This window comes from Hemiscyllium ocellatum, chromosome 12 (genome assembly GCF_020745735.1).
Source record: "Hemiscyllium ocellatum isolate sHemOce1 chromosome 12, sHemOce1.pat.X.cur, whole genome shotgun sequence".
NCBI lineage: Eukaryota > Metazoa > Chordata > Chondrichthyes > Orectolobiformes > Hemiscylliidae > Hemiscyllium > Hemiscyllium ocellatum.
This window is the reverse complement of record NC_083412.1, coordinates 61,125,565-61,153,484: the sequence shown is the minus strand read 5'-3', so window position 1 is coordinate 61,153,484 and position 27,920 is coordinate 61,125,565.

Sequence of the window (27,920 nt, the reverse complement as noted above, 5' to 3'; positions counted from 1 at the left end):
GAAGCTGCACTGCACTGGCCTGTGTAGAATTCAATTGTTCACTGGTTCAGTAGTTGATTATATTAATCTGTTAATGGGTCTTTGTGCTACTCATTAAATCGGGAATGGTATTGAGAGAAAAAAATAAATTGAAAACTAGCAATAAGCTTGACAGGAGACATCTTAAAATTATTCAGTAAAACTTCCATTCAGACACAAAAAATCTGGCTATGCAACAGTTCAGAGTAGCCAAAATCGAAAATACAAAAATGGGAGTTAGGCTGAGGGAACACAAACATTCAGTCACTCCACTACCAATGCTCTGTAGCAGCCATTTTTACCATCTACAAGTATACATCATCTACACAATGTACTGCAGAAATTCACCAGAAATCCTGGGACAGCACCCTCCAAACCCCATGATCACTTCCATCTAAAAGAATAAGGACAGCAGATACATGTAAGTTCTCCTCCAAGCCACTCACCACCCAGTACTGAAATCATCATTCCTTCAGTGTCACTGAGTCAAAATCTACGTATCCCCAAGTAAAATCTTTTTTAAAATACTTTGGTGCAGTAGTGGAAGCTCAGCTTGAGGCCCTGAGAGCCCAGATTGTTGTTATGCAGGCTTGGTTTGCTGCCATTATAGTTGTAGATGGAACATGTAGGTTGTCACTTAGTCCAGCTAAGTGTCTCCCAACACACTGTTGAGTTTGCTGAAATGTTGGCCTGGAGAGCGCAAGTGAATTCTTGGAGAACAAACTTGCTACCTTATTTCAGGATAACAAAATTCATTCCCCTATTACTGTCATTCTGCCACTCTCCTTGCTATTGCTTCTCAACCAACCAGCCCAGACTCCTGCAAAACATATAAAGATGCTGCAATCTGAAGCAGGGTCAGATGTACTTGAAGCTGTTCTGCATCTCTATCTGTAGTCTTTCCCTGTGAATGTCAACAGCCTGCCACCAGTAATGCTGCAGCCACTCATGTTGTATTCCATAGGTTTGCCTGATCAGGTAAAGCCCTCAGGACAGGCAATAATGGAATACACAAAAGAATTGTTCAATTTTTTTTAAATCTTCTTGGGCAATGTTCTTCTGGAATGTTTTTTTTCTTTGGTGTTGACTTATATTTCGGAATTTTGGCCAAGGGATGCAAAGACGGTCCATAGCAGATGAATTAAAAAGTGGCAGACTATATGGAAACTATAATTGTAGAATGAGAGTTTATGTGAACTGTAGTCTGGGTGTACAGTCATGGATAGCCTGCTGGAGAGAAGGATTCTCCCTCAACATCTTTTTCCTCCCTCACTTTGTTCCTTTCAATCCCCCTACATTATATTTTTCCTGTCCACTGCCAGCCCCCATTTTCACATAATGGTGCAGCCCAAGAGATGCACTCTATTACTGATGCAGGCTTTCTCCTGACAGGCCAACCAACTCCTCAGACCTTCCCTGTCAAAGCACCATTTTCTCGAGCATCCAAAATCATTGTAACACTTCTCCAATAAAACTCAGCACAATGCTTTCATTAACTCTTCTCCAGCAAAAGTCAATCAACTTCATCTGAAAGTTAACTAATGTTGGTTATGTTGTGGGAGTGTGTAGTGTTATTCGGGATATCCCTTGAGTATATGTTCGGTTACGTATAACCGAGGCATTGACTGGATTTTTGTGGTTCACAATGTCAAGCCAGTTAAATCAGTTCTGGGGGCCATTTGATGTGGCAATCTGTCACTTTGAATGTATATTCCTAGCACATGGACAGCACACACATGCCACCACCTGGTCAGTCAGAACATGCGATGTGGGTTGTATCAGAAATGGTTGATGCTATTTTGGCTACAATTTTCGATTGTCGGACTTTGATAGCACAGATACCAGCAATGCAGCACAGCTTGATTTCATAACCAAAGATTTTAAGTGACTCAGATACTTACCTCTGTTGATGGAAAAAAAATGGTCCATATGGCCATTTTTATTCAAGGAGTTGTTCCCTTGAATTTGAATAGCCTGTAACTATCACATTGTCAATTGTGAAGACAAATCAAAGTGGCTTCACGTGAAACACATTTTTTCTAAGATTTAGAAGTACAGTACGGTCCTCAAAGTGTTAACACATAAGCCTATTAATTTGTTGCTTTTCTTAGGGCACGCTGTCATTCCCCACCCCTCTGTGAAAAAGGCAGGTTCTGTTTGTGTAATCTGGCCCAACACATGGAAAGTGTGAATTTCCAGAAAATTAAAACTGCAGGTCAGAGTGAATGTGCAAGGAAATGGAGGTCAGAGATTTTCATGGCTTGGAGCTTGTGACGCATTCAAACTTCATTGGCTTTCTCTTCACAGAACATTAATATTTATAGCCAAGGGACTAGAAGGTCCTTTCCTCCAGCCAACAAGTGAACTCATCTCTCTAGAGGGACATAATGTGAATGGGCCCTGATTGTTAGCCAATGCGAGTACACATTATTAGTGTTAACGCCAGAGAGCACTCCAAAAATACTGCAAATGATGTGTCACTTGTCAGTGTCTTTGTTAATCTCTGTAACAAGCCTCTAACTGTTCTGTAGTTTGAAAGCAATTTAATTTCAATTCATGTGTAAGACTGATTTTGCTTCACACTTCTTTTGCAGCTGCTTAAGGCATAGAGATGATCATGTAGCACTTTTATTTCATTTTTAGGGATTTTTATAGAAGCAGGATTTGAAAGAGGATTTGTGAACTGCAACTAGCTAGTAAGATCATCACATTCCATTGTTCCGTCATGACTTCAGCATTTTGAGGCACATATTTTGCAGATGCATGTTCCAAGCCACCATTTGTATGCATGTGCTGTGTGTACATTCATAAACTCAAATATATAGATGGCCTGTATGAAAATAGAGTACAATGGTGACCAAACCTCGAAAGGTATTTTGTGGGCTGTAAAATGCTTTGGAACATTGATATTGTGAAAGACCTAGCAGAAATACAAATTATTTTTTATATATGCACAGGGAAGAGTGCTTACAGGCATTCACAGATACATTTTATAAGCAGACATATCCTTATATATGTGCATTTTAAGCTAACAAAGAGGATTGATGAGGACAGAGCAGTAGATGTGATTTATATGGACTTCAGTAAGGCATTCGATATGGTTCCCCATGGGAGATTGGTTAGCAAGGTTAGATCTCATGGAATACTGGGAAAACCAGCCATTTGGATACAGAACTGGCTCAAAGGTAGAAGACAGAGGGTGATGGTGGAGCGTTGTTTTTCAAACTGGAGTCCTGTGACCAGTGGAGTGCCACAAGGATCGGTGCTAGGTCCATTACTTTTCATCATTTACATAAATGATTTGGATGTGAGCGTAAGAGGTGTAGTTAGTAGGTTTGCAGATGACACCACAATTGGAGGTGTAGTGGATAGCGAAGAAGGTTATCTTGGATTACAACGGGATCTTGATCAGATGGGCCAATGGGCTGAGGAGTGGCAGATGGAGTTTACCTTAGATAAATGGAAAAGCAAATCTCAGCAGGACTTATACACTTAATGGTAAGGTCCTAGGGAGTGTTGCTGAACAAAGGGACCTTGAAGTGCAGGTTCATAGCTCCTCGAAAGTAGTCACAGGCAGATAGGATAGTGAAGAAGGCATTTGGTATGCTTTCCTTTATTGGTCAGAGTATTGAGTATATGAGTTGGGAGGTCATGTTGTAGCTGTACAAGACATTGATTAGGCCACTTTTAGAATATTGCGTGCAATTCTGGTGTCCTTCCTATTGGGAAGATATTGTGAAACTTGAAAGGGTTCAGAAAAGATTTACAAGGATGCTACCAGGGTTGGAGGATTTGAGATATAGGGAGAGCCTGAACAGGCTGGGGCTGTTTTCCCTGAAGCATCAGAGGCTAAGGGGTGACCTTATAGAGGTGTACAAAATTATGAGGGGCATGGATAGGATAAATAGACAAAGTCTTTTCCCTGGGGTGTGGGAGTCCAGAACTAGAGGGCATAGGTTCAGGGTGAGAGGGGAAAGATATAAAAAAGACCTAAGGGGCAACCTTTTCACGCAGAGGGTGGTGCGTGTATGGAATGGGCTGCCAGAGGAAGTGGTGGAGGCTGGTACAATTGCACCATTTAAAAGGCATCTGGATGTGTATATGATTGGAAGGGTTTAGAGGGATATAGGCCCAGTTCTGGTAAATGGGACTAGATTGGGTTGGGATATTTGGTCAGCATGGGTGAGTTGGACCAAAGGGTCTGTTTCTGTGTTGTGCATCTCTATGACTCAAAAGGGTGATTCTATTTATTGTTTGTCCTAATTCTTTGAGTCAATCCAAAGCTAAATTTGGTGGCAATCTCAATGTATGCCACAGAAATTGTAGCGATGATTTAAAAAGGTCTTAGGCTACACAACTGCACAACAGTGGCTCACCCTTATGCACAGGACACTTTAACCTGGTGTCAACGGAGCTATTATTCAATACGCAATGGTGCTTATCAGCAAAGCCCACTGCTTACAACGATTTGATTGGCATTCTACTGAATAATGTAATTTATCACCTTAATAAAGCCCACAGAGAGTGTTTTTAGATTACGTATATAATGTTGACATTATAATAATAATTGCTATTATTATTAGCATAATTCTCATCATCTGTCAAATCTCTCTATTGCCACAGCTGCTGTTCTGCTGTGGGAGTCCTGATCCAGAAATTTTGCATAGTACATGATGTCAGATCATTCATGATATCCAACAATTAAATTAAAATCTGCAGGTTCCCAATGAGGCTTTGCATTCTCAGCTTTGGCCGCTGACCAACATTACCTAGAAAATTGAGCTTTTGAATTGCAGGCACCATTCTGTAATGGTCTAACTGGCATTTATTCAACATTGACTTCAGCAGGGAGGATGATATCCAACAATTTGTCCTGCTCCTCTCACAATGGTCAAGAAGGAACAACAGTGCCTTTTCTTCATCAAGATGCTAAGGAAATTTAACATGTCCATCAGGACCCTCACCAACTTTTACAGATGCACCATAGATAGCATTCTATCTGGGTGCATCATGGCCCAGTACTGTAAGAGACTGCAGAAAGTTGTGAATACAGCCCAGATTATCACGCAAGCCAACTTCCCTTCCGCAGACTCTATCTCAACTTCTTGTTGCCACAGAAAGGCAACCACCATCATTAAAGACTCTTCCCACCCTAGTTACACTCTCTTCCAACCTCTTCCATCAGGCAGAAGATAAGGCTTAAACACACGAACCAAGAGCTTTTAGAACAGTTTCCTCCTCGCTGTTATTAAATTGCTGAATAGACCTCTCTAATTTTATATCTAATGTTGATCTTGCTTTTATGCACCTCCTCCTATGCAGGTATAACCTTGTATGCCTTGCTCTGTCTAAGTACCCTCTGATCTATTTGTCCTTGTATGTTATGATCTGCCTGTACTGCACGCAAAACAAACCTTTCACTGTACTTAGGTACATGTGACAACAATAAATCAAATCAAATTTCAACAAGGGAAACAACAGAATGTCACAAATGTCCTGGGAAATAACAGAATGGTGTATGTTACCATGGAAGTTACTCTTTACATCATGAATCTGGTTTTGCAATGATGGTGTGCCAGTATGGTGCCATATACAACTGAGTGCCCAACAGATAATGTGATGTTTCCAATGTGTGATTGAGAAAAGTTAACAGGCTTTTCATTATAGTGTGCTAATTTGTTTCTCTTTATCTAACTACATCATTGGCTAGTAGTGAAGATAAAAAGAGAATCAAATGTGAAGTCTCTTCTTGTCAATATGTAACATCTCCTTTGGCAAGTACTCATCTGTACCTCTTTATGATAAAACATGGAAATTGGGTCCTCCAAGGCCCCACGCTAAGCTTGAGTTGGACTTATAGGAGGTTTGCCACCAGACATGCAGTAAGTATAGACCCATTGGTACATGGACACACCTGGCATTCGTGAACTAAACTCTCATCCATTGGTGAGTAGCTCCACTGTCATGTGGATACAAATAGAGTGGGAGCTAAGGGAGTATACTCTAGCAAAAAATCTGAAACAGAATCTAAAGACAAACTGATATCTAGATGTATCATCCATCCAGCAATCCATGCAATCAAGCCAGTATCAAACATAGTTTTTTTCACTCCTTTGGAATACAAGCAATACATCTAAGGATATAAGCTGGCATAAACTGGTGCAACACACTGTCTCTGCTGGTGGGAGGGGTAGTCATTGCTCACCCCAAGTCAGACAGCCTAACAGCCAGCAGGATGATGACATAGAAACATAGAAAGGAGTGAGCTATTTGGCTCTGTGAACCTGTTCTGCCATTTATTATGATCATGGTTGCTCATCCAACTCAATACTCTGTTCCTGCCTTTCCCCTATATAAGAACAAAGACAAAGAAAATTTACAGTCCAGGAACAGGCCCTTTGGCCCTCCAAGCCTGAGCTGATCCAAATCCACTGTCTTAACCTATCGCCCAATTCCTAAGCATCTGTATCCCTCTGCTCCCCACCTACTCATGCATCTGTCCAGAAGCACCTTAAATGAATCTACCATGCCTGCCTCTACGTCTGCTGGCAACGTGTTCCAGGTACCTACCACCCTCTGTGTAAAGTCCTCTCTGCATGTATCCCCCTTAAACTTTTCACCTCTCACCTTGAATGCATTATTGAATCTCTCACCCTGGAAGAAAGCTTATCTCTATCTACCCTGTCTATACTCTTCATGATTTTGTAGACCTCAATCAGGTTCCTCCTCAATTTCTTTTTTTTAATGAAAACAATCCTAACCTACTCAACCTCTCTTCATAGCTAGCACCTTCTATACCAAACGACAGCCTTGTAACCTTCTCTGCACCCTCACCAAAGCATCCACATCCTTTTGATAATATGGCGACCAGAACTGTACATAGTATTCTAAATGTGACCGAACCAAAGTCTTGTACAATTTTAACATGACCCATCAACTCTTACACTCAATACCCCATCCGATGAAGGCCTTCTTGACCACTCTATCCACCTGTGCAACCACCTTCAGGTATAATGAACCTGAACTACCAGATCTCTCTGCTCATCAACTATTCCCAAGGCTCTTCCATTTACAGTATAGTTTGCTCTAGAATTAGACTTTCCAAAATGCATTACCTCACATTTGCCTCGATTGAACTCATCTGCCACTTTTTTGCCCAACTCTCCAGCCTATCTATATTCTACTTTATTCTTTGACAGTCTACTATGCTTTCTGCTATTCCACCAATCTTCATGTCATCTGCAAACTTACTGATCATACCCATAGTGCCCTCCTTCAGATCATTTATGTATATCACAAACAACAGTGGCCCCAGCACCGATCCCTGTGGAACACCACTGGTCACTTTTTTCCATTTTGAGAAACTCCCTTCAACTACTACTCTCTAACTTCTGCTGCTCAACCAGTTCTTTATCCACCTAGCTAGAACACCCTGCACACCATGTGACTTCACTTTCTCTATTAGTTTACCACGGGGAACTTTATCAAATGCCTAAATTAAAGTCGATGTATATGACATCTACAGCCCTTCTTTCATCTATCAACTTGGTCACTTCCTCAAAGAACTCTATGAAGTTGGTAAGGCATGATCTCCCCCACACAAAACCATTTGCTATCACTGATAAGCCCATTCTTTTCCAAATATAAATAGATTTTATCCCTCAGTACCTTCTACAGGCCAGTGAGCCTGATGTCAGGATATTTCAGGTAACTACAGATTAGTGAGTTGTCAGGCTCACTAATCTGTAGTTACCTGAAATCTCCCTAGTACCCTTCTTATACTGGGGGACAACATGAGCAACCCGCCAGTCCTCTGGCACCTGTGTTTAAGGATGCTACAAAGATATCTGTCAGAACCCCAGCTATTTCCTCTCTCACCTCCCTTAGCAACCTGGGATAGATCCCATCCAGTGCTGGGGATTTGTCCACCTTAATATCCTTTAGCCTACCGAATATATCTTCCCTCCTTATGTCAACATGATCCAGAGTAAACAAACTTGTATCTCTAATCTCAATATTCATCATTTCCCTCTCTTCAGTGAACACTGATACAAAGTAATCATTGTGAATCTCACCCATTTTCTCAGGTTCGACACACAACGTTCCTTCCTTCCTTATCTTTTAATGGACCAACCCTTTCTCTAGTTACCCTTTTGCTTCTTATATAAGAATAAAAGGACTTGGATTCTCCTTAATTCTACTCGCTAAAGTTACTTCCTGACCTCTTTTAGCCTGCTTGATTCCTCATTTAAGATTGTTCCTACTATCCCGGTATTCCTCCAAGGCCCCTTCTGTTCTTAGCTCCCTAGACGTTATGAACACTTCCTTTTTCCTCTTGGTTAGTTGCATGATTTCTCCTGTCATCCACTGTTCATGAATCCTTTGATTCCTTTCGTCCCAAGTTCTATCTTCAGTATCTTCTCTTGCTTAATCTCTTTGTGGTAGTGAATTCCACAGGCTCGCCACTATATAGGTGAAGAAATTTCTCCTCATCTCATCCTAAATGCTTTACCCATAGATTATGATTTCTGATTCTGGTCTCCCGTATCTGCATCTATCCTGTCTAGGCCTTTTCAAACCTTCTAGTTTTTAATGAGATTTCCCTTCAATCTTGGGATCAATCATGGTCATCTGCTTCAATTGACACAGAATCTCTACTTACCAAGTTGATGGAATTCATCACATCAGGCAACAAATCAAACCAAAGTAAAGACATAAGATGGGCATCATTTTGATTGGCAAACTGGAACATCAAGGCCACATGCATGGGATTGACAGCTGGTCAATAACACATGCAAAATGGCTGTGATCAACATGGAATTTAATAGGCTGAACATGACAGTTTCCAACCAGACTTATCAGTCTTCACAAAAACAGAACGTAAGATATTGCACTTTGATTTGGCAGGGAAAGACTTCAAAGGAAGCATTTGAGGAAGCAAGGTACAGGCTTTACTGTAAGGAACCTGCTACTCTTGATGATAGAACATCTTGCAAATGGTTCAGAATGTGTTCGTTCCATCTGTCTCTCAGTAAAACAGGGCAAGTTAACTTAATGAGTATTTATGCTGCAATGGTGTGCTCCACCACAGGAGCGAAAGACCAATGTTATGCAGAGATTAATAACACTATCAGCAGGATCCCCAAGTCAGAACATCTGTACCTAATATGGGGATTTCATCATAAGAGGGGTCATGGACCATGAATGAGAAAACCCTCTGCATACACTAACAACCACCAGAAGTAAAGTCGAACAGACCAGCAGACAATGCACCATTAGCTATTTGTTACAAGTTTGCCAGAATATTGTTTCACCAGGGAATGCTAGAGGCATGAATGAAGAGTTCAACAAGGCAACAGGTTCTTCAGCAAAGAGAACAGCTTCATTGAAAGCAAAGGCAGGGGGTGCATCAACAACTGCAATAAACTGTTGGAGGGAAGTGTGGGACACTATGTGGGCTTGTATTCTAGGGAGAACACTGTTACACAGCAAGTTCTCAGACTACAGAAAGCCTGCGTGATGTGGCACAACAGTAGATGGAACCCAGAGTGGAGGAATTTAGCGAAACTATTGACTCACTTGCAATGGACAAAGCTTTAGATACAGACAATCTACAATTTGAATCCATCAAGCATGAGAAGCAAATACTCCTGCAACATCTGCACAAAACTTTCTGTCTCTGCCAATGCCCCAGGATATCTGTAATTGAAAGATTTTGTCATCCTTAACCTCGCAATTTGAAATCATAGACAAAAGTATGCCAAATGCTCATCAGAGAGTGACGTTGTATGGGTGATACCACACTAATATTTCATATCGAGGAACACATTGAACAGCGAATGGACAGTTCTCTCACGCCTAAGAAGAGTTTTCTTGAAACATTAGCATCTGGAAAATGTATGTCATGCTCAAGGATGTTGCCAAATGACCAAGTATCAGGTTCAGCAATAATCCTGAAGGTTATTAGTAGCTTCACACACCTAGGTTCCATAATCATCAGCAACTTCATGTAGATATTGATACACGTGTTGGAAAATCTGCAACTGTTAGATCCACTTGGGGAAATATAGTGTGGGACAACAGTAGCCAAACTGTGAGTGGACCAGGCTTGGTGTATCGTCCATCATGTGGGAGGACCAACACTACACAATAGACAAAATACATTCCAACAAGAAAGCTATACCATGTCAATATGGTGTCCTTTGTCTTTGTGTAATGGCATACTGAGAAATACAAACAGATAATAAATAAAATAATAAAGAAATAATAAATACAAGCGATTTACCTTCCATTTTATTCCTCAAAGTTCCTTAATTGACTTCTATTAAAATCATTTTAAAAATTAAAAATGAGCATCTACTTGTTGACTTGACTGATAACGCCATGATATCATCGAACCTTGTGAGATGGACACAAAGGAACTTATAACTGGTACTGACTCAGGAAGAATTTTACACATTGGTTTGATCTCACCATGATGTCATCCCATTTTCCAGTGTCCGGGTATCCAGATCAAAATCTTTCATGGTATTTGTGCTCTTCATTGGGAGCCCAACACTGCAGGAGAGCCACTGCAGCACCGGTACTGGGGAAGGAGGAAGCTATTTTGATGGGATGGGCTCCACCTGAAACATGCTGTGACTAGAGTCCGAATGAACCATACAACTAGGACTGTAGGTAGAGCTTTTAACTAAATAGTGGGGAAAGTGTGTTCAGTTGCATGGAAAATTAGATAATCATACTTAAATGAGGAGATATGAGTGCAGGTTATTGATCATGTTGATTGTTACCAACAAATAAAAGGAAGGCACAGAATGTGTGAATATCGTATTGCATCAAGGGAAGCATGGTGGCTCAGTGGTTAGCACTGCTGCCTCACAGCACCAGGTACCCGGGTTCAATTCCAGCCTCATGTGATTGCCTGTGTGGAGTAAATACACCTGCGTGGGTTTTCTCCGGGTGCTACAGTTTCCTCTTACAATCCAAAGATGTGCAGGTTAGGTACATTGGCTGAGCTAAATTGCCCAGAGTGTTCAGGGATGTGTAAGTTAGGTCAGGGGTAAATGTAGAATACTAGGGGAGGGTAATGGTTCTGGGTGGGATACTCTTCGGAGGGTCGGTGTGGACTTGTTGGGACAAAGGGCTTGTTTCCACACTGTAGGGATTCTAATTCAAACTCTAAATCAAGGAATCATAACTATGGAGAGAAATTTGAACAAATGTAAAGACTTTGTATCTAAATGCATGAAGCATTTGGAATAAGGCAGACAAACTCACAGTGCAAATCAAGGGAAATGGATATGATGTCATAGCCCTTGTAACCATGTTTCTGAAATGACTATGACATCATATCCATTTCAGAAACATAGTTACAAGGAGATCAAACCATGGAACTTAACATTCAGGGAGATTTGACCTTTCAGAAAGAAGGAGGAAAGGAAATGGTGGTGGGGTTGCATTGTTAATAAGTTCTAATGAGGATAGTTGTGAAAGATGATCTAGACTCGGATGAAGTAGAATCCATTTTGACAGAGGTAAAACACAGCAAGGGAAACAAGACATTGGTGGGAGTAGTGTACAGACACTCACCCGCCTAAACGGTAACCACTCTGTGGGAAAGACTGTAAATCACAAAATAATAGAAGCATGAAAAAAGAGTAGAGTAATAATTATCAAAGTCTTTAATCTTCATGTTGATTGGGTTAATGAAATTGAAAAGGGTAGCGACGACTATTAATTAATAGAGTACATTAGAGATAGTTTCCTAGAGCAATGTGCCATGGAGCCAACCAGGTGACTGGTTATCTTGGATCTGGCAATGGATAATGAGGTAGATTTAATAAATAATCTCTGAGTAAACAATCCTCTGGGAAATAGTGATCACAATATGATAGAATTGAATATTTAGTTCAACAGTGAGAAATTTGAATTGGAAACAACCGTGATCAACCTAAATAAACGGAATTGCAATGAAATGAGGTTGGAGTTAGCTAAAGTGGACTGAGTGGATAGATTAGTAAAATGATAGTAAGCAGTTAGCACTGCTGCCTCCCAGTACCAGGGACACGGGTTTGATTCCAACCTCGGGGTACTGTCTGTGTGGAGTTTGCAGGTTCTGCCCGTGTCTGTTTGGGTTTCCTCTGGGTGCTCCAGTTTCTTCCCACAATCCAAAGATGTGCAGGTTAGGTGAATTGACCATGCTATTGTGTCCATAGCGTTCAAGGATCTGTATGTTAGGTGCATTAGTCAGGGGTACATGTAGAATCCTGGGGTAGGGGAATGGATCTGGGTGGTTCACTGTTTGGAGGGTTGGTGTGGACCTGTTCAGCCAAATGGCCTGTTTCCACACTGTAAGGATTCTGTGAAACCATGGCAGACATTTAAGGAGGTAATTTATGACTCTCAGCAAAAATATATCCCAGTGAGGAGGAAATATTCTGAGACAAACAAACCAGGGCTAACTGAGGAAGTCAAAAAGAAAAGTCAGTGATAGTCCTGGAGCATGGGATAAGTTCAAAATCAAGCAAAGGAGGACTAAAAAGGTAATAAAGACAGAGAAAATAAACCAGAAGGGTAAACTAGCGTGAAATATAGAAACTGACAATAAGAGCTTCTTTAAATACATAAAAAGGAAAGAGAGAGGTCAGAGTGGACATATACCCCTTAGAAAATGAATTTATGGAGATAGTTATGAGGAAGAAGGAAATGGCAGAGGAGTTATACAGATATTTTGCATCAGTGTTTCCAGTGGAAAATACTTCAACCATTCCATTCATCTAAAAAACACAGGGGAGGAATACCAGCACTAGAGAAGTAGTATTAGACAAACTAATGGGACGAAAAGCAGGTCAGTCTCCTGGCCCTGATGGTTTGCATCCTAGGACTGTAAAGGAAGTAGCTAGAGTGAGTGATGTATTAGTTGTAGTTTTCCAAAATTCCATGGATTCATGAGAAATGCCAGAGGATTGGAAAACTGATACCCTTATTTAAAAAGATAGGGTGACAAAAAAAGCAGCAACTAAAGGATGATTTGCTTATTATCTATTGTTGGAAAAATGTTGAAATCAGTTCTTGAGGAAGCAATATAAATACATTTGGAAAATCATTGCCTATTCGAGCAAAGTCAGCACAGCTTCAGGAAAAGAAACACTTCCCTGACTAATGCATTAGAGTAAGTCTGTAGGTTTGCTCGCTGAGCTTGAAGGTTTGTTTTCAGACATTTCGTCACTATACTAGGTAACATCATCAGTGAGAGTCTCTGGTGGTATGTCCTGCCTCTCTATTTATAGATCTTGGTTTCTTAAGGTGGGGGATGTCATTTCTGGTTATATTTTTCAAGGGAAGATATATAGGATCTAAGTCAGTGTGCTTATTGATGGGGTTCTGGTTAGAATGCCATGACTCCAAGAATTTTCATGCGTGGCTTTGTTTCACCTGTCTTGCTGTACTTTTCCAGCAACACACTTTTCAACTCTAATCCTCAGTGTTGTTTTATGAGCAAAGGTTAAACAGTTTGGGACTCTATTCATTGGAATTTAGTAGAATAAAAGTTGATCCCAATTAAACATACAGGATTAGAGTCATAGAGTCATAGAGATGTACAGCATGGAAACAGACCCTTTGGTCCAACCTGTCCATGCCGACCAGATATCCCAACTCAATCTAGTCCCACCTGCCAGCACCCAGCCCATATCCCTCCAAACCCTCCCAATTCATATACCCATCCAAATGCCTCTTAAGTGTTATAATTGTACCAGCCTCTGCCACATCCTATGGCAGCCCATTCCATACACATACCACCCTCTGCATGAAAAAGTTGCCCCGTAGGTCTCTTTTATATCTTTCCCCTCTCACCCTAAACTTATGCCCTCTAGTTCTGGACTCACCAACCCCAGGGAAAAGACTTTGTCTATTTATCCTATCCATGCCCCTCATAATTTTGTAAATCTCTATAAGGCCATCTCTCAGCCTCCGACACTCCAGGGAAAACATCCTCAGCCTGTTCAGCCTTTCCCTGTAGCTTAGATCCTCCAAACTTTGTAAATCTTTTCTGAACCCTTTCAAGTTTCACAACATCTTTCCAATAGGAAGGAGACCAGAATTGCACGCAATATTCCAACAGTGGCCTAACCAATGTCCTGTACAGCCGCAACATGACTTCCCAACTTCTGTACTCAATACTCTGACCAACAAAAGAAAGCATACCAAATGCCTTCTTCACTATCCTATCTACCTGCGATTCTACTTTCAAGGAGCTATGAACCTGCACTCCAAGGTATCTTTGTTCAGCAACACTCCCTAGGACATTACCACTAAGTGTATAAGTCCTGCTAAGATTTGCTTTCCCAAAATGCAGCACCTCGCATTTATCTGAATTAAACTCCATCTGCCACTTCTCAGCCTATTGGCTCATCTGGCCCAGATCCTGTTGTAATCTGAGGTAACCCTCTTCGCTGTCCACTACACCTCCAATTTTGGTGTCATCTGCAAACTTACTAACTGTACCTCTTATGCTTGTAGGGCTTGACAAAGTAAATGCTAAGAGGATGTTTCCTCTCATGGAAGAGTCTAGGACCAGAGGGCATAGTCTCAGAATTAAGGGGCACCAATTTAAATCTGAGAATTTGTTTTTCTCTCAGAGGATTGTGAGTCTTTGGGGGTCTTTGTCACAGAGAGCTGTGATGACCGAAACCTCATGTATATGTAAGACTGAGATAGATATAGTCTTAATCAGTAGGGGAATGTGTTGCTGGAAAAGCACGGCAGGTCAGGCAGCATCCAAGGAGCAGGAGAATCGATGTTTCGGGCATGAACCCTTCTTCAGGAAGGCTCATGCCTGAAACGTCGATTCTCCTGCTCCTTGGATGCTGCCTGACCTGCTGCGCTTTTCCAGCAACACATTTTCAGCTCTGATCTCCAGCATCTGCAGTCCTCACTTTCTCCTTAATCAGTAGTGGAAATCAAGGATCACTGAGAGAGGGCTGGAAAGTGGACGTGAGGGATGTCACATGAGCCAAGATTCTAGAGAATGGCAGAGCAGGTTTGAGGGACTGAACAGCTTACTCCTGTTCCTGTTTCTCATGGCCTTACGAGAGAGACATATTGTGCTGTTGCAGCATTTCCCTTCCCACTGATGCTAAAAGGAACTGCTCAATAGTGGAAAGGCTAATAAGAATTTAAGGCCCAGAAGAAGAAAACTAGTTTGAGGCCGGATGCAAATAATCGTTTTTTTCAGAGGAGTGGAATAGCTGAAACAAACAAAAATTGGTGAAATATTGATTAGAATTCATCGATTCCTTTTTCACTCACACCACCAGAGTGTTACTACAGCCTCTTCTTTTCTAGCCTTCCTTTCAATCAACAGGGCGGAGGTGAAACAGAGAGAAAGAAATCTACCAGAATCCCAAAGTTCCCTATTTCTTTTGTCACCATCTATGAGCAGTGAGCAGGACAATGGATGGGCACTTATTCTTGGTAACAGTGGGGGTGAGGAAAGTTTCACTTGGCAGGAGGCTTTCTTTGCCTATTTTACTTAATTCACCCCCTTGAGACTCTGTACTTATCGGCAGCAATGCAGAACAAATTCTTCCTCTGTCTCTTTAAGACTCAAATCTATTTCAGTTATTTTTATAGCCAAGTTTGCCAACCCCCTAAATTATTGCAATTTGCTATTTAGTAGTTGATTGCTTTGTTCCTCGAACCACAGACAGGTTCATTTAAACCAATTTTCTTAATAATGTCCATTATTGTTGATCGAACAGATGAATTACCTCTGATTCAATTTCATGAATCACCTTCTTACAGCATTAACACTGTTCACAAAGCAAATGACTCTGACATATAGCTGGCACACAACTTTCCATTGCAAACACTAATTAAATATATTAAGTATATTCAAAGCTAATATAGACAGATTTTTAATCAGTAGGGGGATCAAGAGTTATGGGGAAAGGCAAGAAAGTGGAGCTGAAGGTTATGAAATCCGTCATGATGTAATTAAATGGCAGAGCAGACTCAATGGGCTGAATGGCCTACTTCTCTGACTACATCTTGTGGTCTTATGATCTCATCTAATTCTCATTGTTGCCGACTACTGATGCACACATTTGATTCAATTGGCAAGTGGTTCTATTTTGAGTTCATGGGGATCTTGCTTCTGAGCATGTGCAAAAGTAGCCATTTTATAGAGACATCAGATGATGAGCTGGAGCCTGGGTCTGTTTGGCTCCAAGTAAGTTGTTCCCTCTTACCATGTTCTGTATGTAGTTATGTTAAAGTTTGTCACTGCTGAGGCTAGTACAATTACAATATTTAAAAGGCATCTGGATGGGTATATGAATAGGAAGTAAGGATTGCAGATGCTGGAGCTTAGAGTTGAGAGTGTGGTGCTGGAAAAGCACAGCAGGTCAGGCAGCATTCGAGGAGCAGGAGAATCAGCATTTCGGGCAAAAGCCTTTCCTCAGGAATCAGGATATGGGCCAAGTGCTTGCAAATGGGACTGATTAATTTAGGGTATCTGGTTGGTATGGACGCATTGGACTGAAGGGTCTATTTCCGTGCTGTACAGCTCTATGACTGTATGACACTGTGCTCACTCACAAGAGTGTAGATCTTACATTACTACATCATGACAATGGTGACTGGACCTATGGAACAAGCAGTCACAAAAGCCAGAAGTGAAACCCAATGACAGGAATGTATTACAGGAGAAAACGAGGAGGTCAGTGATCCAAACCCAGGCCGAGGAAAAGTCATAAGTTAAAGCTCAGGTGCCAGTGCACAATGGACTTCAAAGTCTCATCCAGACAATGAACCACAAAATAGGAAAGCCCACACAGTATCTGAAGTAGCATTGAAGAGGCTGAAGGCAGAGTATAGATTAAGCAACAGAAAAATACCAATCAGCCATAATTGGTAAAACTCTCCAGAAATGAAAAGTATGAATGGAGAAGAAATGATAGATTACTTACAGTGTATAAACAGGCCAACACCTAACATTACAGGCAATTTTATCATGGCCAATTCACCTAACCTGCACATCTTTGGACTGTGGGAGGAAACCCACAAAGACATAGGGAGAACATGCAAACTCCACACAGCCCAAGGTGGGAATTGAACCTAGGTCTCTGGTGCTGTGAGGCAGTAATGCTAACCACTGTACCACAGTGCTGCCCAGAAATGAGTACTCAGAAAATACACTGAAGGCAAACATTCAAAGAAACAGGGCATGCAGTAACTCAACTGGCAGGAAATCAAGCTTATTTATTGAGGGTCATCTGTGCAAAGAGAGAGACCACAGTATAACTGCAGCAACAGCATAAAACATTAAATTCAGATTACACCAGTCTGCAGGAGTCCCTGGAGCAACAGATGCAGAGGGACAGGATGAACTCTTCCTGTGGAATACAACAAGACTGGTTTTCGACCTCACTGATAGTACAGTTATGATGGATGAATTCAGGTCCACAGATATTAAGGTAAATGACACCAAAATGAGTTTCAGATTGGATAGCAGAGCAGACATATCAATCCTTTTGAATGCTATGTCATGGATTGAGGCTAACAATCCTCAGATCATGTGGATTAAGTGCAGCCACACTAGCATTTTGTTTCATTGCAACACGACATTATGGCTCCAGAACTCAATTCCTCTACCAATAAAACCTAACACACCATATGGCTTCTTAACAGCACTATCAACCTGCGTAGCAGCCTTCAGAGATCTATGTACATGGACTCAAGGTCTCTCTGCACATCCACACTACCAAGAATTTTTCTATTGACTCAGTATTCTGCCTTCTTGTTTCTCTTCCCAATGTGAATCACCTCACATTTAGCTGCATTGAACTCCATTTGCCACCTCTCGGTCCAAGTCTGCAGTTTATCCAAGTCCCCCTGTAACCTGCAACATTCTTCCTCACTATCCACTACTCTATCGACTTTAGTATCATCTGCAAACTTACTAATCCATCCACCTATGCCTGCATCTAAGTCATTTATAAAAATGATAAACAGCAGTGGTCCCAAAACAGATCTTTGTGGCACTCCACTAGTAATTGGACTCCAGACTGAATATTTTCCATCAACTACCACTCGCTGCTTTCTTTCAGAAAGCCATTTTCTAATCCAAACTGCTAAATCACCCTCAATCCCATGCCTCAGTATTTTCTCTAACAGCCTACCATATGGAACCTTATCAAAGACTTTACTAAAGGCCATGTACACCACGTCAATTGCCCTACCCTCATCCACATGTTTGGTCACCTTCTCAATCAAGAGATTTGTGAGACATGACCTGCCTTTGACAAAACCAAATCAAATTGTTGCTTGCTGGATGATTATAAATCCTATCTCTTATAATCCTTTCTAAACTTTTCCCACAACAGACGTAAGGCTCACTGGTTTATAATTACCTGGGTAATCTCTACTGTCCTTGAACAAGGGCACAACATTTGCAATCCTCCAGTCCTCTGGTACTAAATCTGTAGAAAATAACGACTCAAAGATAAAAGTGAAAGGCTCCGCCAACTTCTCCAGAGAATCCTTGGATAAATCCCATCCAGCTCAGGAGACTTGTCTACTTTCACTCCTTCTAGAATTGATAACATCTCTTCCTTACTAACCTCAATCCTTTCTAGTCGAATATCTCTTATCTCATTCTTCTCCACTACAATATTATCCTTTTCCTGAGTGAAAACTGATGAGAAATATTCATTTAGCACCTCTCCGATCTGCATAGGGTCCACAGACAACTTGCCACTTCTGTTTTTGACTGGCCCTATTCTTACTCTAGTTACCCTTTTATTACTCAAATATCTATGGAAAGCTTTATGGTTCTCCTTTATTCTACCTGCTAAAGACTGCTCATGTCCTCTCTTTGGTCTTCTTAACTCTCTCTTTAAATCCTTCCTAGCTAATCTATAACTGTCCATCACCTCATCTGAACCATCTTGTGTCATCATCCCATAAACCTCCTTCTTCCACTTAACAAGAAATGCAATTTCTGGAGTAAACCCCGGTTTCCTTACCTTATCACTTCCTCCCTGCCTGACCGGGACATGTCTATCACGGACACGCAACATCTGTTTCTTAAACCAGCTCCACATTTCGATTGTCCCCATCCACTGCATTTTGCTACCCCATTCTATACGTCCTAAGTATTGCCTAATCGCATTATAATTCCCCTTGCCCCATCGATAACTCTCGTCCTGTGGCATGTACCTATCCCTTTCCATTGCTAAACTAAACAGAACTGAATTATGATCACTCTCTCCAAAGTGCTCACCCACCACTAAATAAAACACCTGGCCTGGTTCATTACCAAGCAGCAGATCCAGTGTGGTCTCCCCTCTTGTTGGCCCTTCGACATACTGTCGGAAAACCCTCTTGCACACATTGGACAAAGATTGCTCCATCCGATGGACTAGAGTTATAGCATTTCCAGTCAATGTTGGGGAAGTTAAAGTCCCCACAATGACCACCCTGTTCCTTTCACTCCTACCCAGAATCAGTTTGCCAATCCTCTCCTCCACCTCCCTGGAACTCTGTGGAGGTCTGTAAAAACCTCCCTGCAGTGTGACCTCTCTTCACCTGTTTCTAACCTCAGCCTGTACAACCTCAGTAGACAAATCCTCATCAAAAGTTCTTTCAGCCACCATTATACTATCCTTGACTAACAAGGCCACACTCCCTCTCTTTTACCGCCTTGCCTGTTCTGAAAGAAAGATCTAAACCCTAGAACCTGCAACATCTATTCCCGACCCTGCTCTATCCATGTCTCCGAAATGGCCACAACATCAAAGTCCCAGGTGTCTATTCATGCTGCAAGCTCACCTATCTTATTTTGGATACTCCTGGCATTGAAATAGATGATGTTGATATTTGCATATTCATTAAACTGATTAGTAATATGAGATCTCCAAACAGCAACAAGATTCATTGAACATGGTATATATGGTAGGAGAGAACATCTTATTTGGAGTCCCTACTGACCCAGGGTCCAGTTTCCTCTAATCCGACACCATTATGATAATGGCTGCTTTCACACATGGTCAGTGGCTATATGGAGAAAAAATGGATAACCCCCTTCTATATTTCCCTCCATGTGTTTTTGGTTTTTTTTACCATTAACATTCAACCATAGACATTTACTGCTTTTACTCCACTCCTCCTCTCTATCCGTCCACATGTTCCTTTTGCTTAAGGAACTAATCTCGAACAGCATTCCCTGTTCTCTTAGAGGATGTATAGGACATATGTTCTCTCTTATCTTCATTTTAAAGGGTCCTCTGCTCTTCTTTAGATGTAAGTTGAGCACTAAGGTGGTGAGATATTGGGAAGTTTTAGTCTGATTGTTCAGTGTGGGTACAGATAGTTTTAATTTCCATTTCTCTGAGTTAATAAAGTTGTGCTTGAGGAAATAATGTGACTAGATGCTCAGGAAAACCAAATTGAAAATGAGAGGGGGGAGAACAACCCTTGAAAGTAGTTGTTTTATTATGTGTATTATCTGCTATCTGAAGTATGTCACATGTGAATAAACGTTGCCTTTGCTGCAGAGGGCACTTTAGCGTTGCCAGAACTGGGGATGCCGTTTCCTTTGTTTAATCGACTTTATCGCTACTGGTGTATCCATAAGCGGCTGCTTGCTTTTGTCATGGTTCCAATTAAATCCTCAGCATGAAATAAAAGTATTTTTGAACTTTTTTTATCAACTGGACAATATCCCATTACTCATTGCTGTTGACTGGATAGCACAGAAGTGAGATGTGGTTTAATAGAGAAAGCGATAGCTACTTCAAGCAATGTTAGTTTGCCACTGCATTTCTATCCGGTGGTAAACTGCCATCTGAACCTTTTCTGTTAGCAGGTATTGCAACTGGAAAGGGAGCACATCAAAATACAATACAGTTGTTACTAATATCCACACAGAGTCAATTCCATGAGTGAGTGCTGATTTAGGAAACCTAGTTCATTCATCCATCTCTGAGGTCAGTAGTATCATCTTTACTGCTTGATCACCTGAGATGAGCTCAGATCTGGAATCAAACTTAGCACCATGACCTAACTATTCATTGGATAAATTCCCCAAGGCATCCAAGAAATCAGATTCTTCCTTTTAATCAGAGAGCATAAAGTGAAATTCGAGACTTTAACAGAATAATAACTGAGCTTTGATTACATACATTTTCCAAGAAAACTAAGAATTGTAAGATAGCTTATGAACCAGAAGACTAAAAAGAAAGCAAGAAAAATACCTTATCAGGAAGAGAAGTAGGGTTGCTCTAAGACGTAAGTATTACTGATTGAGAACATCACCTGGCAAAATACTTTCTTTTGAAATAATGAAAAATGAAGAATTAAGGTTCTTGATCACATGAGCCAATGGGCTGAGAAGTGGCAGATGGAGTTTAATTCAGATAAATGTGAGGTGCTACATTTTGGGAAAGCAAATCCTTGTAGGACTTATACACTTAATGGTAAGGTTCTAGAGGGTGTTGCTGAACAAAGAGACCTTGGAGTGCAGGTTCATAGCTCCTTGAAAGTGGAGTCGCAGGTAGATAGGATAGTGAAGAAGCATTTGGTATGCTTTCTTTTATTGGTCAGAGTATTGAGTACAGGAGTTGGGAGGTCATGTTGCAGCTGTACAGGACATTGGTTAGGCCAGTGTTGGAATATTGTGTGAAATTCTGGTCTCCTTCCTATTGGAAAGATGTTGTGAAATTTGAAAAGGTTCAGAAAAGATTCACAAGGATGTTGCTGTTTTCCCTGAAGCATCGGAGACTGAGGGGTGACCTTACAAAATTATGAGGAGCGTGGATATGATAAATAGACAAAGTCTTTTCCCTGGGGTGGGGGAGTCCAGAACTAGGGGGCATAGGTTTAGGGTGCGAGAGTAAAGATATAGAAGAGACGTAAGGGGCAACTTTTTCACGCAAAGGGTGATACGTGTATGGAATGAGCTGAAAGAGGAAATGGTGGAGGCTGGTACAATTGCAACATTAAAGAGGCATTTGGATGGGTATATGAATAGGAAGGGTTTGGAGGGATATGGGCCAGGTGCTGGCAGATGGGACTAGATTGGGTTGGGATATCTGTTTGGTATGGACAGGTTGGACGAAGGGTCTGTTTCCGGGCTGTACATCTCTGTGACTCTATGACCCTAAGTAATTCGAAAAGACATTCTCCTCACCAAATATGAAGATTAAGTTCTGTTGCCGAAAAAGAACATTAGTTTCATATAAAGACTTCTGTTATATGGAAACAGAAAAGAATGCAATGTTTGTGAACAATTAAATAAATTGATGCATAACTGTATGTGAGAAGAAGCGTTGTTCATTTCTTACCAAATTGCATTTTCTTGTGAAGCTGCAAGAGACAATCTCAAAGCAAGAGTCACTTTGAGCAAATTTATTGTTTGCATATTGTAGATAAAATTAGTCAACTTTTTTTTAATCTTTGAGACCACACAGCCAAGGCATATTGACAGGACAGCAATGCTAAATCATATGGTAACTCTCTATGTAGTGTTTTGGTTACTGTCCCCTTATGAACCCGCTGTGTATCATTTTAGCATAGTAAATCTATTTTAAATACTGTAAGTGATTTAACAACATTGATAAGAAGGCCCGAAGAAGCCTGAAGAAGGGCTTATGCCCGAAACATCGATTCTCCTGCTCCTTGGATGCTGCCTGACCTGTTGCGCTTTTCCAGCAACATATTTTTCAGCAGTGTAAAGTAATACACTATCAGTAAACAACACTTGCTTCTAGAATTTCTAATTTCATAAAGATAAAGTCCAGTAAATCTTCATATAAATATTTCGTCTTACCACCTTGTCTACTTATACACTGGTTGAGGCAGCAAATTCTCCGAATTTAGAGGTGAATTGCATTTCTTATTGATAAATGTATTGGCAAAAGCCAGAGAGTGGCTGGTGAAGTTTACAAGATTCTATAACATTAAACTTAAGAAGATGTTGAAGTGCTGCTAAACGAGATGATTAAACCAAAGGCCAGAGATCAACATATTTCCAGAATGACTGAATATCTTTGGCTCCTATTTCTGCTCTGATTGGGCTTTGAAACTAACAGTATGATCAAACGTCTAAAATGTAGTATGACCACAATACAGAGTTCCAGGTGGTCAACTTCTGATCAGCTCCAATAGTGTTTTGTCAAGTTTATCATCATTTAAATGTAGGTTCTCATAAACCATGATAATAATTGTAGTAAGACAAAGATGTTAGTGTAGCCACCTGTTATCTAAGCACCTCTTTACTATTACCCATCTGTTGAGGTGATCATAAGTATAATTTAAAAATTGGCAGCTTTCTATTGGGCTTCAGACAAAGTAACTCGTAATTACATTCAGACCTGACATCAAATTTTGTGAATATTACCAAGAAGCAAGCATATCTTGGCAGGCCATTCTGGATGACATCATTGCTCAATTCATGTAACACTCAGATTCTTTCTTACGTGCAATGATGATGGATTATAACAAAATAATGCCACATTCTTTCGAAGATACCACACCTGTCACTTCCACCTTGTTCCACCTCCAGACAAGAAATATTAGGTCCCTTCACTGTGTAAATCACTCTTACAAATAGCATTTTGTGTCTGAGCATGCTGTGGGAATGTTTTAGATTTTCATGTCTGTTAGAATTATTAAATTTTGCCTGACTTCATCATATATAAACAATAAGATCAATTTTCTCATTCAGCATTCATTTATAAGCACAAGAATGAAGGAATTGCAAGCAAGTATGCTGACTAATTGGAAGATCAGGCCGCTGTTGCATTCAACAGCAAAGCTGCCAACATGTTCTTAAGACTGATAAGCAGATTGCTGTTTTAAGTGGAGGTAACAGAGAGCTGTTCTGCATTGTCTAAAACAGAGGAGGCTAGGTTGAGCTATCGAGGAGGGAAGTAGTAGCAAAAACACAGGGCAAATACAGGTAATGACGCTGTTTGATCTTGAATAAATCAATTGGATTTTTCGAATTTTCTTTAAAGTGAATTTTATTCTGGTCATTTTCTGCTCTGTCTTGTGGTCAAGTCCAACATGCATATGCATCAAAATGGCATTGAGGTCCGAGTGAGATCAAAGGATCCCAATATTCATTTCACACTGAAGTTCTGCCTGTTTTTAATGGGACCAAAATCAAAGCTAACCCAAAAATGACAAAGTTAAAAATCACACAACACCAGTCCTTGTAAGACTCAATTAACTATTTTCTTAGATTATAATCATCTAAACATTATGGCACAGACAACAGCACACAGGAGGCGAACACCTTCAACATATTATCTGGGCTGACACCAGTTGTTAAAGTTAACCTGAAAATGTAACTTTTAAAAAAGGTTTTATGTATTACATATGAAAGAAGTGAAACTAACATGGTCATTCTAACAGATGAGACTTAGCTAACAATCAAGGTATTTTTCAAGGTATAGTTTCAGTTACATCACACTGTAAACTTTTGCTATTAATCCTGTGTCTTATGATTGTGTCCTCCACAACCACCTGATGAAGGAGCAGCGCTCTGAAAGCTAGTGCTTCCAATTAAACCTGTTGGACTGTAACTTGGTGTTGTATGATTTTTAACTTTGTACACCCCAGTCCAATACAGGCATTTCCAAACCAAAAATGACAGCATGTGTTTATTGTAGTTATTTTCATTTGCTACTGTTTTATTCTCACTGAAGAATAGGTAGGTAAATGCAGAGAGGCCAAGATAAGGGTCAATGATTTGTAAAGGTGTTCATTTTAAATAAATACAAAAAAGGTTCTGATCTTATAATAGAGATGGTGAGACACCACTTCTATGTCAGGAAACCTCATAGAAGGGGTTTCTATAGATAACCACATAGATAAAGAAGAGATCCCTCATTAGGAACATTGAAATCAATGAGAGGATTTGAACATCACTTTTTGCTTCAGTTTCCCAATGGCAACTGGCTGGATTCAGATGCTGGAGATTACAGTCAAGATTAGTGTGGTGCTAGAAAAGCTCAGCAAGTCAGGCAGCATCCGAGGAGCAGGAAAATCGACTTTTCGGGCAGGAGCCCTTCATCAGGAAGGGCTCCTGCCCGAAATGTCGATTTTCCTGCTCCTCGGATGCTGCCAGACCTGCTGTGTTTTTCCAGCACCACTCTAAACTGTATTCAGATGTTAACTGGCTGTTGGTTAATGTTGTGTAGACTACATGCTTCAGACTTTTCTCTAGAAATGTTTGTGGCATCTTTGCGGCACAAAGGTTTTGGTTGAAGTTTGTCATGATCTCAAGTATCAGCTATGTAAGCTATGCAGAAAAGGTAAGCTTCATTAAGAAGAAATTTTAAGATCACAGTGGCAAAATGCTAAAATATCACAGAAACCAGGTTGTAATTTAAGAAGCTCGCAAGTTAGAAGGGAAGTCAAGAAAATCAAAAGAGTAATAGAACTCTGAAACAAATTAGCAAAGAGGTGGTTGAAACAGACAGTATGAATAAATTCAAGAGAGGGATTGCTGCAATTCTGAAGAGAAGGGATTTGGAGATATGACACAAGTGACTGATCAATCACAAACACTAATCTGTTGCTCATTAATATGTTTTGATTTGCAATTACAAAAGATATAATAAAACAAAGATGTCAAAATCTCTCTAAGAGATTGATTAGACTTAGACTGTGGAAACAGGCCCTTCGGCCCAACAAGTCCACACCGACCCGCCGAAGCGCAACCCACCCATACATTTACCCCTTACCTAACACTACGGGCAATTTAGCTTGTCCAATTCACCTGACCCGCACATCTTTGGACTGTGGGAGGAAACCGGAGCACCCGGAGGAAACCCACGCAGACACGGGGAGAATGTGCAAACTCCACACAGTCAGTCGCCTGAGTCGGGAATTGAACCCGGGTCTACAGGCGCTGTGAGGCAGCAGTGCTAACCACTGTGCCACCGTGCCGCCCAACCACTGTGCCACCGTTCCGCCGAATTGATTAAAAATTCTGCACACCAGCATTGTTACTCTCAACTACATATTTTATGATAGTTGGAAAGTACAAAACAACCTACGTAACATTTATTCAAATGACTAACAGTGGGAGGTTGGGAAAACCAGCAAGTCAAATTCCCAAGTACCAACAAATTGAACTCCTTTTTTCAGATTGGCATATGGTAGAGGGCTACAGGGTCATTGGTCGATTTTATATCAATGCAGATCCTGCACAGTCAATGTCATTGACAAATGCATGAGAATGGAAATGTCAGATATAACTGGAAATCAGAATTTCAGTTGTCTCATCAAAGTGGCTTTCTGTGCAAAGTTAGCAACCCTCCCACACCCAACCCCCCACAATGTCAGTTTCACACTTTGTGTGTATCTCCTGCACAGTGGTTAGAGTAGGTCTTTTTGCTTACCTGGTACATTTAAGAATTTATAGAAATAATCACAAAATGTACAACTATTGCAGTGTCAGTTTATATTTCATTACTTTCTGTTTATAAACTAAACAATGATAATTAAAGAAATAAATCAGCAAAATACTTAATTTTTTAAAAAATTCTAACTGCACTACATATAAAAAGGCATTCTGGTATAACAACAGCTGCATTCCTCTGCAACCTAGCACCATGGCAAACCACCGTAGAACATCGAGCCGTAGAAGATAGCTATAGAAAATCACCATACCCATTCAGTAGTAAGTTCGCATTATCCAAACAGTGCCCACAATTCATCAATCGTGTTATAGCCAATTCGCATTAACAAAACACGCGTTATACCAGAACAACCTGTATCTGATTGACCTGAATGATCTGAAAAATCTATCTGCCTGATCAAGGCTATATTTACATATGTTAGACCCACATCACTTCCCACTCTCTTCTTTAAAATATTCATTTATTTATTGTCACAGTAAATAATGCCTAGAGTCTGTATTTATTATTTATTTGCAAGACCAATAAATAAAGAATATTTGTGTATTAGCATTCCACAATACGGTAATACAGATAAATGACAGACTTCAATGGCAATACTGATAGTGATCAGTAAATTTCCTGGCTGTTTATCTGTCAATAATTTTGTTTCCATATGCTAAATATTTAAATATTGAAAAAATGGAAAGTGAGTTACCAACACTTTGAAAAAGATCTTCACAACGATGCCCAAATTGCAAAATGATGTGATGATCATCAAACTCATAAGGTCAATGAGTGGGTGTTCCTTATGTTGTAGTTAATATCATAAATGGAAGACTTTGAATAAAGAAGGTACCTTTCCCTAGAGCCATTAGAAGCATTGGTTTGTATAAATGTCCAGATGATTCAAGCCAGCAAAAGCTGATGACGGACATTTCAGATAACTATAGCTCACAGTTCCTGTGAAAATGACTTGGCACTGGAGAACAGAATTAGGCTCATGTGAGAAATAATTAGCTGATGTCAGCTGGAGGATCAGAAGAAAGATTCATGTTTCTATGGTAACCATTCCTGCAATGACTGGGGTCCTATACAACACAAATGGCTGGCTGAAATTGGATTTTATCGGCTCTTCAATTTTAAGTAAACATTGTTAGAGGCATAAAGTCATACAGCACAGAAGAGTCCCTTTAGCTTCTGTGGTATGCACTATCTACACTAGTCCTACTTTCTAGCACTTGGCATATTAACTGGAATGTTATGACACTTCAACTGCTCATCCAAGTACTGTTTAAAGGTTTAGAGGTTTCCCATCTTGTCCACCCTCCCAGGCAATGCATTCCAGATGATCACCAGCCGTTAGGTGTAAACATTCCTCCTAAACTCCCGTGTAAACCTCCTGCCCTTCATCTTAAAATGATGCCCTCCTCTTTAACTTCAACCAATTGCATCAGCTGCTCATTATCCACCTTGTCCATGTCCCTCTTA